The sequence below is a fragment of the Myxine glutinosa genome, chromosome 1, assembly GCF_964187855.1.
Source record: "Myxine glutinosa chromosome 1, kmMyxGlut1.1, whole genome shotgun sequence".
Classification (NCBI taxonomy): Eukaryota; Metazoa; Chordata; class Myxini; order Myxiniformes; family Myxinidae; genus Myxine; species Myxine glutinosa.
This window is the reverse complement of record NC_136261.1, coordinates 210,438,723-210,453,489: the sequence shown is the minus strand read 5'-3', so window position 1 is coordinate 210,453,489 and position 14,767 is coordinate 210,438,723.

The window sequence follows — 14,767 nt, the reverse complement described above, 5'->3', positions numbered from 1 at the left end:
CACTTCCACTGCCAAACGCAACATGGCTCCAGCTCCCCCGAAAAGCACCACCATCCAACAACACCCCCTCCACCGATGTTGCAAAGGTTCACAGAGCTCCGACAAGTTCTCTTCACGAGTGCACCCGAGACAAAGCGACCGCCCGAGCCGAAAACCCAGACCGAGAGAGAGCTCAAAAGACTCCTCTTCTTCCTTTCCGAACCTTCTCGTGTTGACATCACTCTGTCCAATCGCCAAGCTCCGTCGAATCACCCTATGGTCTTGCTTAACAAATGACAAATCTCAGGTCGTGGCCTGCCGGCTCTGCTCTTTCTAGAGGTGGGGCTTATTTGTCGATCGAGAATGTTTGGGCTTTTGTCGGCAATTATCCCGGTTATTGTTGGTTAATGGACGGTTGTTGTTATTGTTGTTGCGACGAGCATGAGTTTTTATGGATAGTTTTATGGCCGGCCTTGTTGTAATTGTAAGAACGTAGGGAAAAGCCACAGGAAGCAATCACCAACTGGGGGAAAACGAAGTTAACCCCTATCTAGATAACACCGCTCCACCCCCCAAGTGAAGACACATAAGCAACCTTAAGCTCTAGTTTCCCTACTTAATACATCGAGATGTCTCCTACGCGTCCACGGTTTTCTCCTACGCATCCAGAGTTTTCTCCTACGCGTCGAAATTTCCGCAGGCCCTGTCCTTCTGGTACAGTTCAGTAACATGGATCAGTGGACCTTCCCCCACTCATCCACAAATAAACCCAATAACCAATCATTCATTCCAATCCCTGCAAGACCATGGCTTAAATGTTATTACCTTATTACACACATGTGTGATCCTCAATTAGGCAGCGGGGAGGTACCGTACAACCAAGATGGTGGGGGTGCTTCAGGCTGTGGTGCCCGCAGTCCAAAAACAAGTCACTCGACTTTACGACTTCTTCACCCCTCCTCCTTCCCCCCCCCCCCCCCTTCGACTCTTTGGTCCCTGACATCCAGCTCCTTTGCTGTACATCCCCGGGGAGGGTCTCCGCACCATCCAGGCTCCCTTGGCCTCAGGCTCCCATGGCCTCTTTCGGGTCACCAGGGGTCTCCATACTCACTGGTCGCCCAACCAGACCCCCTTCCGACAGGTCCCCATTTCCAAACACCACCGTGTGCCAGAGAAAAATTACCTCGGGGGGGGGTCACAGTCACTGCACCTTCAGAGCTTGATCCATTCCTGCGGACACACACACACCTTCCCCACCCACAAAATCCCAAATGTCATTTCCTCCCCCGCTGCCATTCAATGCTCAACCACTATAATGCAAAGATGGTGATTGTGTTCCTACCCTGCCATGGCCTGCATACATGTGATAATCCACACATTCACACTCCAACCACAGCTCAACTTTCTACACATAACAGACAAACACAAGACAGAACCCTTTAGATATAACAGATTTCAACCACAAGACACTTTGTGACACTCAAACCGATCCACTTACCGACCATGGGGTCACTCTTGTCCGCTCCCTTTCCAATTATCCATGTCTCAATTTCTGAGCAATGACCGAACACCTGGGAGAGTAAACATCAAGGCACCTTACCTTGAGTGCAGGTGATTGCAGGTTGGTCAGGTCCAAGAGTGTCATCCACCACTCCTAATGTCCCTTTATCCTATTGGGCCAATCAATTTCCCCCAATTTTTTCCTTTTGCCTGGCTGTACTGGCAAGCATGTGGATCCGCCTCCTCCAGTGACGTCTACTACACCACTACACGTGGCTACGACAGCTCCCCGCTTAACCGTGCGAGGGCTATGGGATAAGTTGAACAGCCGAACCGCCAACATAGGCCTACGAGTGTCCACGAGGGTGCGGCCCACCATCAATCTTTCGGCCCCCCTGGGAGGACTATGGCTCCACTAGCCCAAGCTGGTGAGCACCTGCTGCCAACTCCGCTATTCCCATGGCCTCAGACCTGGGAGGCATGGTCACAGCGCGTGGCATCCCCCATCCACATCTCCTGCACCTCAGCATCATCCCCCAGTCCGACAATTTACAGCCTCCCAGTGCCCAACCACAGATGACCTCACCCAAGGTCTAGTTGATAGTCATGTTCCACCAGGAGACTCAATCCCAGAAGACACTGGTCGCACACTTAGGCCACCCATACCACCACATTGACCTTCAGACTGCCCAACTCCATCCCTACAACCCTGCAGCCCAATATTGGTACCGTCACCCCGTATCCAGTTGAAGGCCAGTGTCCGCGTAACCAGTGTCCTACTAACCTATCAATTTTGTCCCAGCCTCCAACACTTTGGTCTAACACACTTGGATTAATAATGGTGTCACTGGCCCCAGTGTCCACTAAGGCCTCACAAAATTCCTCTTCAATTTTGCATCGAACCCTCAAATTACCCATGCCAATTTTTGCACAGTTCACTATTTTCACCAAAGAAGGGTGCTTCTCCACACACTTGCCAGCCAAACATGGCTCCGTATGCTCGGCCCGTTCTAGTTTCCCAATTTATCAGCCAATCAAATCCAGGGCCCTTTTTCCAAGCCGAGAGCCCATCAATCACAGCAGAACATCAGTGAAAGATCATGCTCTTACCATTATGTTCCACAGATGCTACAATGGTTGTCCGGTGGGCTATACCATTCCTGTCCATGCGGTTCGACCCATGTTCATAGATCAGCACAGCATGGCAGGTCACCACATGCCGGCTGTCCCAGAGCCTAAGGGAGAGGCTGCCAGGCCGCATGCCCAGGCAGTCACCACCTCAGGCCCTTGTTGGCCGTCCGTGGTGCCGCTGCCGGGGTATGGTCAGTACCTTTTCAAGAACACACCCAAGCACAATTTGATGGACTGTTTATAACCCTTTTTACGTGCAGCACGGAGGAACCAGGTTGCAGATATGTCTGGAGAACCCTGCTTCCTGGAAGCATAGCAACAAGTTAGTTATATTTATAGACCAAGAAGAGGACGGCCTTCAGAAGGAAAAACATATATTAAAGGGAAAGAAAGCTGGCGAGTCATAGCTACGACAGAGAAAAATAGCTTTGAACTCAAGGCTGAATTGAATGAGTTCACACAAGAACTATCAAAAGCCCCACAAGGGAAAGGGAGCCCAGCGCCCCCACCCCCCCCCCCCCCCCCCCACTCCTCAGTAACATGCATTCTGTGTATAGAGAATATATTGAAATTTAATACATTGTAAATACTTCGAACTCCTACACCACCACCAAAAGGCGGCCCACAACATCTCCCCCTAGTGGTCCTCATGATACACGCTGGGAGGTGCCCATGAGTCACCACCTCGGACCCATGGAGGTCTCAAGTCCCTTAAGGGTCCGTCAACCCTTCCGGCCTGAGACGCACGCTCGGGTGACGCCCCGATGGACCAGGGAAGCCACAGTCCACAGGACTCCCAGTGGAGCCTGGGTCGTACCACAACACCCGTAATCAGACCCCATGCCCAAAATCCACCAGCGCAGCTCCCGAGCTGCCTGGCACAATCCAATTTAGAAGGGGGGAAATTTTCCACGAGGCCTACCACATTAACCTCCCCTGGTCCGAATTCCGCAGCCCGGGGACCAATTCCCTCCAAGGCTTCTTTTTTTTTTGTATACAGAATCGAGGCTCGTGTAAGAGCTAACACATTGAACATGAAAACATGTACAGACACATACAACATGCAATGAAGGGAGCATGAGACGAGGGGGAGAGAAGGAAGCACACAAGCTCAACAACAAAAGAGAACAGGGATGCACGTAGATCTGTGGAAGGGGGAGGCTGGGGGAGGAGGGAGGTGGTACACAGTATAAAGCAAATGAACACTTCTAGCAAATTTCAGGAAAGAAGTTGGGGATTTCAAGAGGTGGATTTGGGGTGTTTTAACAGGGGTAGAAAATATCAAGGTTTTGGATGGGGGAAGACAAGAGATGGTGGTGAACAGTTGTTTTAAAGACCTGGAGGGAAGAGAGGAGAGAGTGAGAACTTGTTCCAGAAGCAGGCGAAAAGAGGAATTTGAGTGACAGAACTTCTTCAAGAGGATTGTTCAGAAAGTAGATGGGAGGGTTGTCCAGATGGTCTTTTCGGAGAAACAAAATGTCGATTTTAAGATCTGAGGGTTGGGATATGGAGCGGCAGAGAGTGGAGTCATCAGCAAAGTGAAAGAGAGGATTTTCCAGAGAGTCGGAGAGATCATTAATGAAGACAAGAAAAAGCACAGGGCCCAGAACACTGCCTTGGGAAACTCCAGCCTGAACAGGAAGGGGAGAAGAGAGAATTCCATTCAGGGCCACACGTTGACTACGACTAGAGAGGAGGTCCGCAAGCCAGGCATGGAGGCTTCCATGGAGTTTGGTGAGCAGAGCGGGGTGCCAGACCGTATCGAAGGCACGTGATATGTCATGAGAGACAGCTCTGATTTCCTGTTTGGCATTGAGGACCTCCATCCATTGTTGAGACAGCAGAAGCAGCATGTCCAGAGTAGAATGACCTGGTCTGAATCCAAATTGATGATCTGAGATCAAGCCATTGGAGAATCAAGCCGAGATCAAGCCAATGGGCTTATTTGTCGATCGAGAATGTTCGGGCTTCTGTCGGCAATTATCCCAGTTATTGTTGGTTAATGCACGGTTGTTGTTATTGTTGTTGTGATGAGCATGAGTTTTTATGGATAGTTTTATTGCCAGCCTTGTTGTAATTGTAAGAACGTAGGGAAAAGCCACAGGAGGTAATCACAAACTGGGGGAAAACCAACTTAACCCCTACCTAGATAACACCGCTCCACCCCCATGTGAAGACACATACACAACTTTAAGTTCCAGTTTCCCAACTTAAAACATCAAGATGTCTCCTACGCGTCCACGGTCCATGCCAATACTATACAATCCTACCTGCACTATGGCATTTCATCCTCTACCCCCACCAATGTAACAATATGTTATTAGACAATAAATGAGGTCAGCATAGCTTCCATTGTTAGTAAAACAAAAATATACTGATTGGAAAATTTGTTGGATTCTGCCATGTTCGTTGCACAGGTATATTGCAAACACACAAAAGAGCATCGATTGAAGGAGTGTAGTTGGGAAGTGACATTGTGTTGAGACCATAAGCACATGGTAACAGATACGTTGGTGCTGCCTTTGGCGATGCGGAATGGCCTGAAAACAATCCAAAACGCCATAATAATCCTAAATTGCTATTTCTCATTATTCTCAGTTTTGTTCACCAATGAAAGGCAACACACAATTACAACATTGACAAGATAATTTTGTTTGTTACCAAGGTAAAATAACTCGATCTCAGATAAGTCTACAAAATAAAATATGTGTTGACCTAATAGTCGATATGATTGAAAATTATTTTGGATTACCCCCTTTGGAAAGAAGAAGCAAGTTGGGTTGAAAACAATCTGAATACTTTATGGTATTATTTTGCAAAAGTTGTAAAACAACACTTGTGAAACTGGGAAAGGAGTATTTTTGCCAACAATGTAAGTTGATTTTGTATTCTTACCAGTGGTTGTAATTCACAACAAAATTGTTTTGAATAATGAACATTTTTTAATAACAGCAAGCAGTGGCAACAAAAAGGTCTTACAAATGTTTCAGAAATAATTATCATGCAAATTATTCAGAAAAATAATAGCCTTACGAATTCTTCAGAAACTATAGCGTTCAAAGAATACCTTACCCTTTAGTGTAGCAGCATAGCAAACCTGTTGTGCATTTTGTGATACAAGCACCAAATTTGGCACAAATGTACATTAATATGTTGCGAACATTTTCAGATATTGGGCCACTTGAAATTCCGTAATTTTTTTTTTCAAATTTTTTCAAATTTCGTAATTTCAAATTTTTCGGGTGACACCGTCACAATTTCGGTCTTCGAGGCCGGCCGATATAGTGGGGCGGCTTAGCCCAAATATTCAAAAGAATTGTGCATTTTGTGATACAAGCACCAAATTTGGCACAAATGTACATTAATATGTTGCGAACATTGTGTGGTCAGCAATGAAGACGAGAGTCTGAATTACATGTATGCAAAAGACCTTGTGAACCAGTGAAGCAAATACACGGGTAAGCATGAATTAAATCTAGGGCATGATATAATTTCCATGATGTTTACCTCTACACTCAATGGTGGAAGGAGGTAATGTTTTGATCCCAGCTTGTCTGTATGTCTGTTTGTCTGTTAGTCCACAAAATTCCAGACAAAGCTTGTAGTAGTGGTAGTTGTAGTGGTAGTGGTGATAACAGAAATTGTTATATAGAACTGAACTTATATTATTATTATATGCAGAAAATAACTTCATTTCTATATGCCCTGCAGTGGACAGGTTAATTGGTTTATGCACTGAAGGGGTCACCCTGGTGTGCACTGCTGTGTTCTGCCTCACTGAGTTGTTCAGGTATGATGTACTCAGCACAAGCTTCCGGTCGGCCCGGAGGTGGGGGTGCGGGGCCTGTCACGGAACGTCAAAACAAACGGCCTGCCGGGGCCGCCCAAAAGTCGGGCGTGAGGGGCGCGTCCACTAATGGAACGCCTCTCGCTTCCCAGATCGAGGGCCACGTGGTCAGGAGAACCTCGTCCCTTCCGGTCACACTTTGCCTATCGGCCGGCCTCGAAGACCGAAATTGTGACGGTGTCACCCGAAAAATTTGAAATTACGAAATTTGAAAAAATTTGAAAAAAAAAATTACGGAATTTCAAGTGGCCCAATATCTGAAAATGTTCGCAACATATTAATGTACATTTGTGCCAAATTTGGTGCTTGTTTCACAAAATGCACAATTCTTTTGAATATTTGGGCTAAGCCACCCCACTACTTTGCAATCTTCAGAAAACAAGGACATAGGCGGAGCCTAAGAGTGGCTAATTTGATTGGTTGTGATTATGTAAAATGCCGTAATATTTTGTTCAAGTACAGCTAAAGAGAAACGTTCTGCAGTATTCAAGTATGTAATTCTTATATTTTACAAGATTTTAAAGGTTGTATACATTCTTTTTTTGGAAGTTTACCACCGTTGATGCAGCGTCTTTTACGCCACCTTATCTAGCACGTTACATTATTATTTATACCTGCTATTTGTGTCCTTTACGACATTTTAAAAAACAGTAATTTCCTGTTTTGAATTGCTTTCAATTTTGTTTGACTGCTCGATAGACAGACAGAGTAAAATAAATATTTAAACTCTGCATGCGTGATCAGGACGAATTCAGAGCAAAGTATTGCTAAACTACTGGTTTGTTTTCCAATTCATGTTCAAAATATAACATTCACTTGAAATGAAGTTGTTCCTCAATCATAAAATGGCATTTGTAGAATGACAGACAAAGGTAAAGTGAACCAATTGCTTAACCCCCCTTTTCGCTTTGTGTGTGCCGTGTAATAATTATAATACTTGCTTCATTGAAAGTCACTGCTAAGACATGAATGCACCCCATTGCTCATTGCAGGATTTAAATCATTGTATTATGTGTAATAAAATGTTTTTCATGTCATGTGATGACTTTGTCGACTTTAAGAAAGCATTTGACAGTGTGAATACGGATTCGATGTGGAATATTTTATAAAGGATGCAATCCCTGGAAGGTTCATCGGAATGATAAAGAATATATACAATGTATGCAAAAGCAGTGTGATTGTAATGGGAAAGAAGTCGCCGGAATTTGAAGTCACAACAAGAGTCAGACAGGATTACATGCTGTCTCTATTACTGTTTAGATTTGTATTGGACTGGGTATTAAGGAGGACTACAGAGTATGCCAGATATGGAATGCAGTAGACGGCTCAAGGTGAACATTTGGAGTAGCTCAGCTGTGCAGGTGACATACAGTATGTTTGCTATTGAACACCAAGAAGAGGAAATGAAGGACTGAAAATCAAAGCCAACAAAACAGAGAGCATGAGACCATATGTATCAGAGAACAATGCTGGCATGTGCAATGATTTGGCCATACGACATGTTGATAAGGTATTTAATCTGTGGCACATGAAAGGGCGGGTCCAGGAATTTAAAGACAGGTGTGTTCGAGACAGGAATTTACTGCGTTCTTGGAAGTTTCTGCAGTTCCTTGCATTCCTCCCTGGGATTTTTTTCGCTTTGTGTGTGCCGTGTAATACTCTTCGGGTCTTCGGGATGTTCAAGAGTCTTTTGGGTCTTTGTGGTTTTTCGGGGTCTTGGTTGTCTTAAGAGTCTCAGGGGACTTAAAGGGTCTTCAAAGGTCTAAGGAATCTCAGCAATCTAAAGGGTCGAAAGGTATATTCCAACAATACGTAATTAATAGACAGGATGTAACCGGTATTCAAACAATGCGTAATTACAGTTTTTCTCGATTGTTTACCCACTGGAACTGATGTTATGAACCCAATGAGCAAAACCTTAAGTTAATGTGCAAAATTAAATACAATGTTTTCAAAACTATAAGCACATTTCACTTGTTTTTCACACAAATTTAATTGTCATTTAACCCTTTTTCCAAAACACCTCGCACAATTCTCCTCATTAGGCACAATCTTCACGAAGGAAATGTCTTGCGTTCACATGGAAAACATTGCCATTCAAAATGCAAAAGTTCAATGATCAGTTGAAAACACTCACTCCTCACAGGTCAAACACTAGTTTCTTTAATTATTCAATCAGCAATCAGGGCTTTAACACAAATATAAGGACTATAGGTGAGCTATCCTGTATTAGAGAACAATGGCTGACAACATTGAAGCAAGAGGGAGAGGAAGGGTGAGAATGAGAGGAGGTGGAAGAAGAAGAGCAAGGATGGAAAACATCTCAGATGAGATCGGGCGACTTTGGTTGAACATTTGGTCAACCATGGTTTGACCCAAAGGGAGGCCAAAGACCCAGAGTTTAGCCAAAACTGAGCCGCTTCAATATTGTCTCTATCATCCAGACATTCATAAATGGGAATAGGTAAGGAAAAATTGGAGTAATCTATTCTCTACTCTGTTATTTACTGTGACATATCAATACAATACTCAGGAATTACTATGAAATGCACTACTGGAAGTGGACCACACTACCAATGTTTCATGTATCATGAAATACATTAGAAGGAACATCATTGGCCATCGTGTCGTTGTAGAAGTCCCTGGCCAGCGTGTGGGAAATATCACTCTCGATGCAGTCATCAGCAACCAGGGGGTCCTCCATCGCCATACCACATAAGGTCTATAGTCTATACAATACTGCACATCTCCTCACTTTCCTTGACACTCTACGCAATGGTCTCATCCCACCTGATCAGGGAGAGCAAGACGGGCCAGAGCAGCAAATGTACGTTGACATTTGGTGACGTCAGTTTCCAACCGGCTGCTCTGGTCCGCAACTGGTTCGATGAAAGGCAGAGTTTTTAATCTCTGTATCTCTCTCCATATTCATCTTTCGGAAACCCAATATAGAGTTTTTCTCGGCATGGCAGTGGAAGGTGTACCACCGCAACACCGACGACCGCGTGCCCTTACCCCAAGAAATGGAGGAGATATGTGACATATGTATATATATATATACAGTGCATTCAGAAAGTATTCAGACCCCTTCACTTTTTTCACCTGTTGTTATGTTGCAGCCTTATGCTGAAATCGTTTAAATTCATTTTTTCCCTCATCAATCTACACTCAATACCCCATAATGACAAAGAGAAAACAGGATTTCAGAAAGTTTTGCAAATTTGTTAAAAAGAAAAAACTGAAATATCACATTGACGTAAGTATTCAGACCCTTTGCTATGACATTTAAAATTTAGCTCAGGTGCGTTCCATTTCTCTTGATCATCTTTGAGATGTTTCTACACCTTGATTGGAGTCCACCTGTGGTAAATTCAATTGATTGGACATGATTTTGAAAGGCACCCACCTGTCTATATAAGGTCTCACAGCTGTCAATGCTTATCAGAGCAAAAACCAAGCCATGAGGTCGAAGGAACTGCCTGCAGAGCTCAGAGACAGGATTGCGTCGAGGCACAGATCTGGGGAAGCCTACAAAAAAAAATCTCTGCTGCATTGAAGGTTCCCAAGAGCACAGTGGCCTCCATAATTCTTAAATGGAAGAAGTTTGGAACAACCAGGACTCTTCCTCGAGCTGGCCGCCCGGCCAAACTGAGCAATCGGGGGAGAAGGGCCTTGGTAAGAGAGGTGACCAAGACCCCGATGGTCACTCTGGCTGAGCTCCAGAGATCCTGAGTGGAGATGGGATTAACTTCCAGAATGACAACCATCACTGCAACACTCCACCGATCCGGGCTTTATGGCAGAGTGGCCAGACAGAAGCCAAACAGTTAAATCTTGGTTTCATCAGACCACAGAATCTTGTTTCTCACAGTCTGAGAGTCCTTTATGTGCTTTTTTGCAAACTCCAAGCGGGCAAACGTCCCGTTATTCTCAATCTTTCTTGAAGAGAAACCCAAAAGCTGTCTGAATGAATTATATCAATTGTGAAATCGACTTTATAATTATTTTTGAGTCTAATAGTTGATTTTCAAGTATGTTTTTGAATATCTATTTCAATATTTTTTGGTTCAACGCCTTGTTCTTTCATAATGCAAGAAATTTCAGAAGATATTTGAGAAATCTCGTAAGCTCCGGGTGAAACTGTTATAGTTTTATATCCACTTCCTGGATTATAACTAAACTTGTCGTTTTTCTCTATGACATTAAACAAGGTATTATAAGTTTCCATCGACAATAAAGATGCTTCATATTATTTTGTGGGGTCAAGTTGTAGTGGGTAAGGGAATGAAGCCGTGTAATCACTCGTTGTGAAATTAAAACTTAGGATTGTGTTTCTCATTTTATATAATATGCGATAAAATATCTTTGTATTGACATTTATTAATTATTTTCTTATTCATCAACTGATCTAAAATGGCGGATGTTTCATTTAAACAATTATTGTTTCCAGCCTCCTTACTACCTAACAACAATAATAACCTATTAACTAATTGTGATGGGTCATTTGGAAGAAAGCTAACACCCGAACCAAGCTTACTTAAAGCATCAATAATATGTTTCTCCTTCTCATTCTTGTTACTTTTACCAGCAACAGAAACTCCATAATCAAGTGAGTTTAGTAAATCAATATATACTCTATCATTTTCATTTTCTGTGTTCAACGGTTCATTGAAATAATGTGAATTAAGCATATTACTTGTTGCTCGTTTTCCATCTTTTGTTAGAAGAAACATTAATCTTGGGGTTAATTTGACAGGGAGTTGAGTAGAACTCAAGCACCTCAATTCATCATTATATATCAATACCTTTTCATTAACAAGATGAAACATTGCTGTTTCTTCTGTTGGTATGAGACCCGCTTTGGTTTTTGTAACTGTTGAATATTCGTTGTTTGAAATAGCTGTCACAATGTAATCAGGAGGTCGATTTGTCTTTTCTAGTTGTCGGAATAATCCTTCATCATCATATTCTAATTCTACAAGTTCTTGCAATGTCATTTGACTAAAATCATCTAACATTTGAACTTTTTCGGAGTATATTCTAGTGCAGGAACTGTAGACAAAATCATTTTTTGTTGAGTTTTTAAACGCAGTTTAAAAAATTTCTCCCGTTTTCTTTCAAAGGCTTCTTCACCAGTTAGTTTTTGTCTCCGTTTCTTCTTCTTTTTTTTCTGCTTTTTTTTGTATACTGAATCGAGGCTCGTGAAAGAGCTAACATTTATTTCACAAACAAATCAACCAGACAAACAAAATATATAAAAAGAGGGAGCGGAAGACAAGATGGGGAGAGAAGGGGAAGCACACAAACACAACATTTAAGAGCAGGGAGAAGTGTGGGAGGGAGAGGGCTTGGGGGGAGGAGGCGTGGGGAGCGGGGGGGGGGGGGGGGGAGAGGTATAAAACACAAGGGGACCGAAATTAGCGGGGGTAGAAAAGATCAAGGTTTTGGATGGGGGAAGATAAGAGATGGTGGTGAACAGCTGTTTTAAAGACCTGGAGGGTGGAGTGGGATTGAAGAGAGTGAGGGAGTTTGTTCCAGACACGGGAGAAAAGAGGAATGAAGGAGTGAAGGTGAGCAGAAAGTCTTGATTTTGGCAGTTTAACCATAAGAGGGTTGCAGGCAGATCTTGTGCGACCTGTAGGAATATTTGGGGGACAGAGCCCAGAGAGAGCTGGGGGGGCAAGGCCAGAGAGGAGTCGGTAGAAGACGGAAAGACCACCAACCTGCCTGCGGTGAGTGAGTGAAAGGCCCTTTGAGTTAGCTTCATCGCGGGAGATTCCAATGATTCTGAACGCTTTGGTTTCAACAGCGTGAAGACGAGCTAGGTGTGAGGCAGGAGCACCAGACCAGAGGGGAGAGCAGTATTCCATAGAGCTGCGGATGAAAGCCTTGTAAGTGGTGAGGAGCTCAGATGTACCAAGGAAGGACTTCACACGACGGAGGATGCCCAGTCGGCGACTGCCTTTGGATGCCAGCTTGGAAATGTGGTTTTCCCAGGAAAGATCATGGCAGATAGTGAGACCCAAAAGATTGAGTGACAGAACTTCTTGGAGAGGATTATACAGAAAGTGGATGGGAGGGTTGTCCAGTCGGTCTTTTCGGAGAGACATCGTAAGAGTGTGAGATTTGTCAGGATTGAAAGACATGTTCCATTTGTTTGCCCAGTCTGTGATTTTGTCCAGGTCTGCAGAGAGTGAGGAGGCTGCAGACTGCCGATCTGAGGGATGAGGAATGGAGCGACAGAGAGTAGAGTCGTCAGCAAAGAGATAGAGAGGATTTTCAAGAGAGTCAGAGAGATCATTGATGAAGACCAGAAAAAGCACAGGGCCCAGAACACTGCCTTGGGGAACTCCAGCCTGAACATGAAGAGGAGATGAGAGAAACCCATTCAGGGCCACACGTTGACTACGACCAGAGAGGAAGTCCGCCAGCCATGCGTGGAGATTTCCATGGATACCAAAGGAGGAGAGTTTGGTGAGCAGAGCGGGGTGCCAGACCGTATCGAAGGCACGTGAAATGTCAAGGGAGACAGCTCTAATTTCCTGTTTGGCGTTGAGGACCTCCATCCATTGTTGAGAAAGCAGAAGCAGCATGTCCAGAGTAGAGTGACCAGGTCTGAAACCAAATTGATGGTCAGAGATCAAGCCATTGGAGAAGAGGAAAGATTTCATATCTGAAGCAATGATGGATTCCATGACTTTGCTGATAATTGGGAGAAGGCTGATTGGTCTGTAGTTGCTAGGATCTGTTTTTGCACCTTTTTTGTGCAAAGCGGTGATGTTGGCTGATTTCCAAGCAGATGGCAGATGACCTTGAGCAAAAGGGAGGGTGAAGAGAACAGAAAGAGGGAGTGAAAGAGCGGAAGAACATGATTTTAGGACCCATGGGCTGATGCCGTCAGGACCAGTTGCAGAATCAGAGTCGAGGGTTGACAGAAACTTTTCCACCTTGTCAGGAGGAAAGGGCACAGAGTCCAGGAGCAGCTGGGTACGACGGGTACAGAGAGGGATGGGTTTGGGACACAAGATTTAGAGGCAAACACAGAGTTGAGGCATTCAGCTTTTTCACGTGCGGAGTCAGCCGTGTAGCCGTTTGAGGTGATGGAGGGGATGGAGGGGGAACAAACACCAGAAACAGATTTGACCAGACGCCACCAGGATTTGGAAGAGGAAGACAGATAAGAGAGTTCGGTCTTGAGAATGGAGAGATATTGTTTCCTGGCTCTCCTAAGGGTGGACACACACTTGTTTCGGGCTTTGTGAAAGGAAATGAGATTTCCTTCCGTTGGATTTGCTTTCCAGGAGACGAAAGTAAGTTGTTTCTGGGCAACAGCCTCACCACAAGATTCCGTATACCATGGATGGGAGGATGGGTATGACAACTGAAGACGAGATGGTATAAATCTGTGCATGAGAGAGAGCAATTTACTTTGAAAGATTTCCCAGGATGAGTTGATGTCAAAGGCGGTAGAGATGGGAGACCAGTCCAGATGATTGATGGCTGCTTGAAGACCGTGCCAGTTGGCCTGAGTGAAATGCCAGACTCGTCGACGCTGAGGAGGCTCTCTGAGAATGGTCAGAGAGATGTCCACTTTAACAAGCACATGATCAGATGAGCCGATTGGAGCAGAAGAAGAGCAGCAGACATTTTCAGGGAAGTTAGTCATAACCAAGTCCAGAAGAGAAGATGCTCCGTTGACTGAGATCCGGGTCGGGAAATTGACAGATTGTGTCAGTCCCAGTGAGTCGCAGAAGTCCTTTGCTGAAGAGCCATGGCTGGTGAGAGAGGTACCAACACCCAGCCAACTGGCATGGTGACAATTGAAATCACCACATATGAGGAAGAGAGAGTTGGGATGGGTAAATAGAAGTTGGTCCATATTATCAGACAGCGAGATGTAGATGGAGTCATCACTGTTTGGTGGACCGTACAACACACATATGAACAAAAGGTGGGAGCGAAGGGGAAGCCGTAGCCAAAGGTATTCCTGGGGGTGAGGTGGAGAGAGGGCAGTGGAGGGCGAGTGAGGAAGAGAGTTTTTTATAAAGATAGCAACCCCACCTCCAGGACGAGGCTCAGGTCTATCATACCGGAGGAGGGAGTAACCTGGGAGAGATACCAAGGCATCAGAGACATCATGAAGGAGGAAAGTTTCTGTTAAGCAGATCACATCTAGTTTGTCAGAAGCAACCTGTATGGAGAGATCAGTCAAGTTTGAGCGAAGGCCCCGGATGTTTGAGGTCCATACCATTAATGAAGAGGAAGGGGGAGCATCGGATACAGAACAGGGGGGGGAGGGGTAGAGTAAGA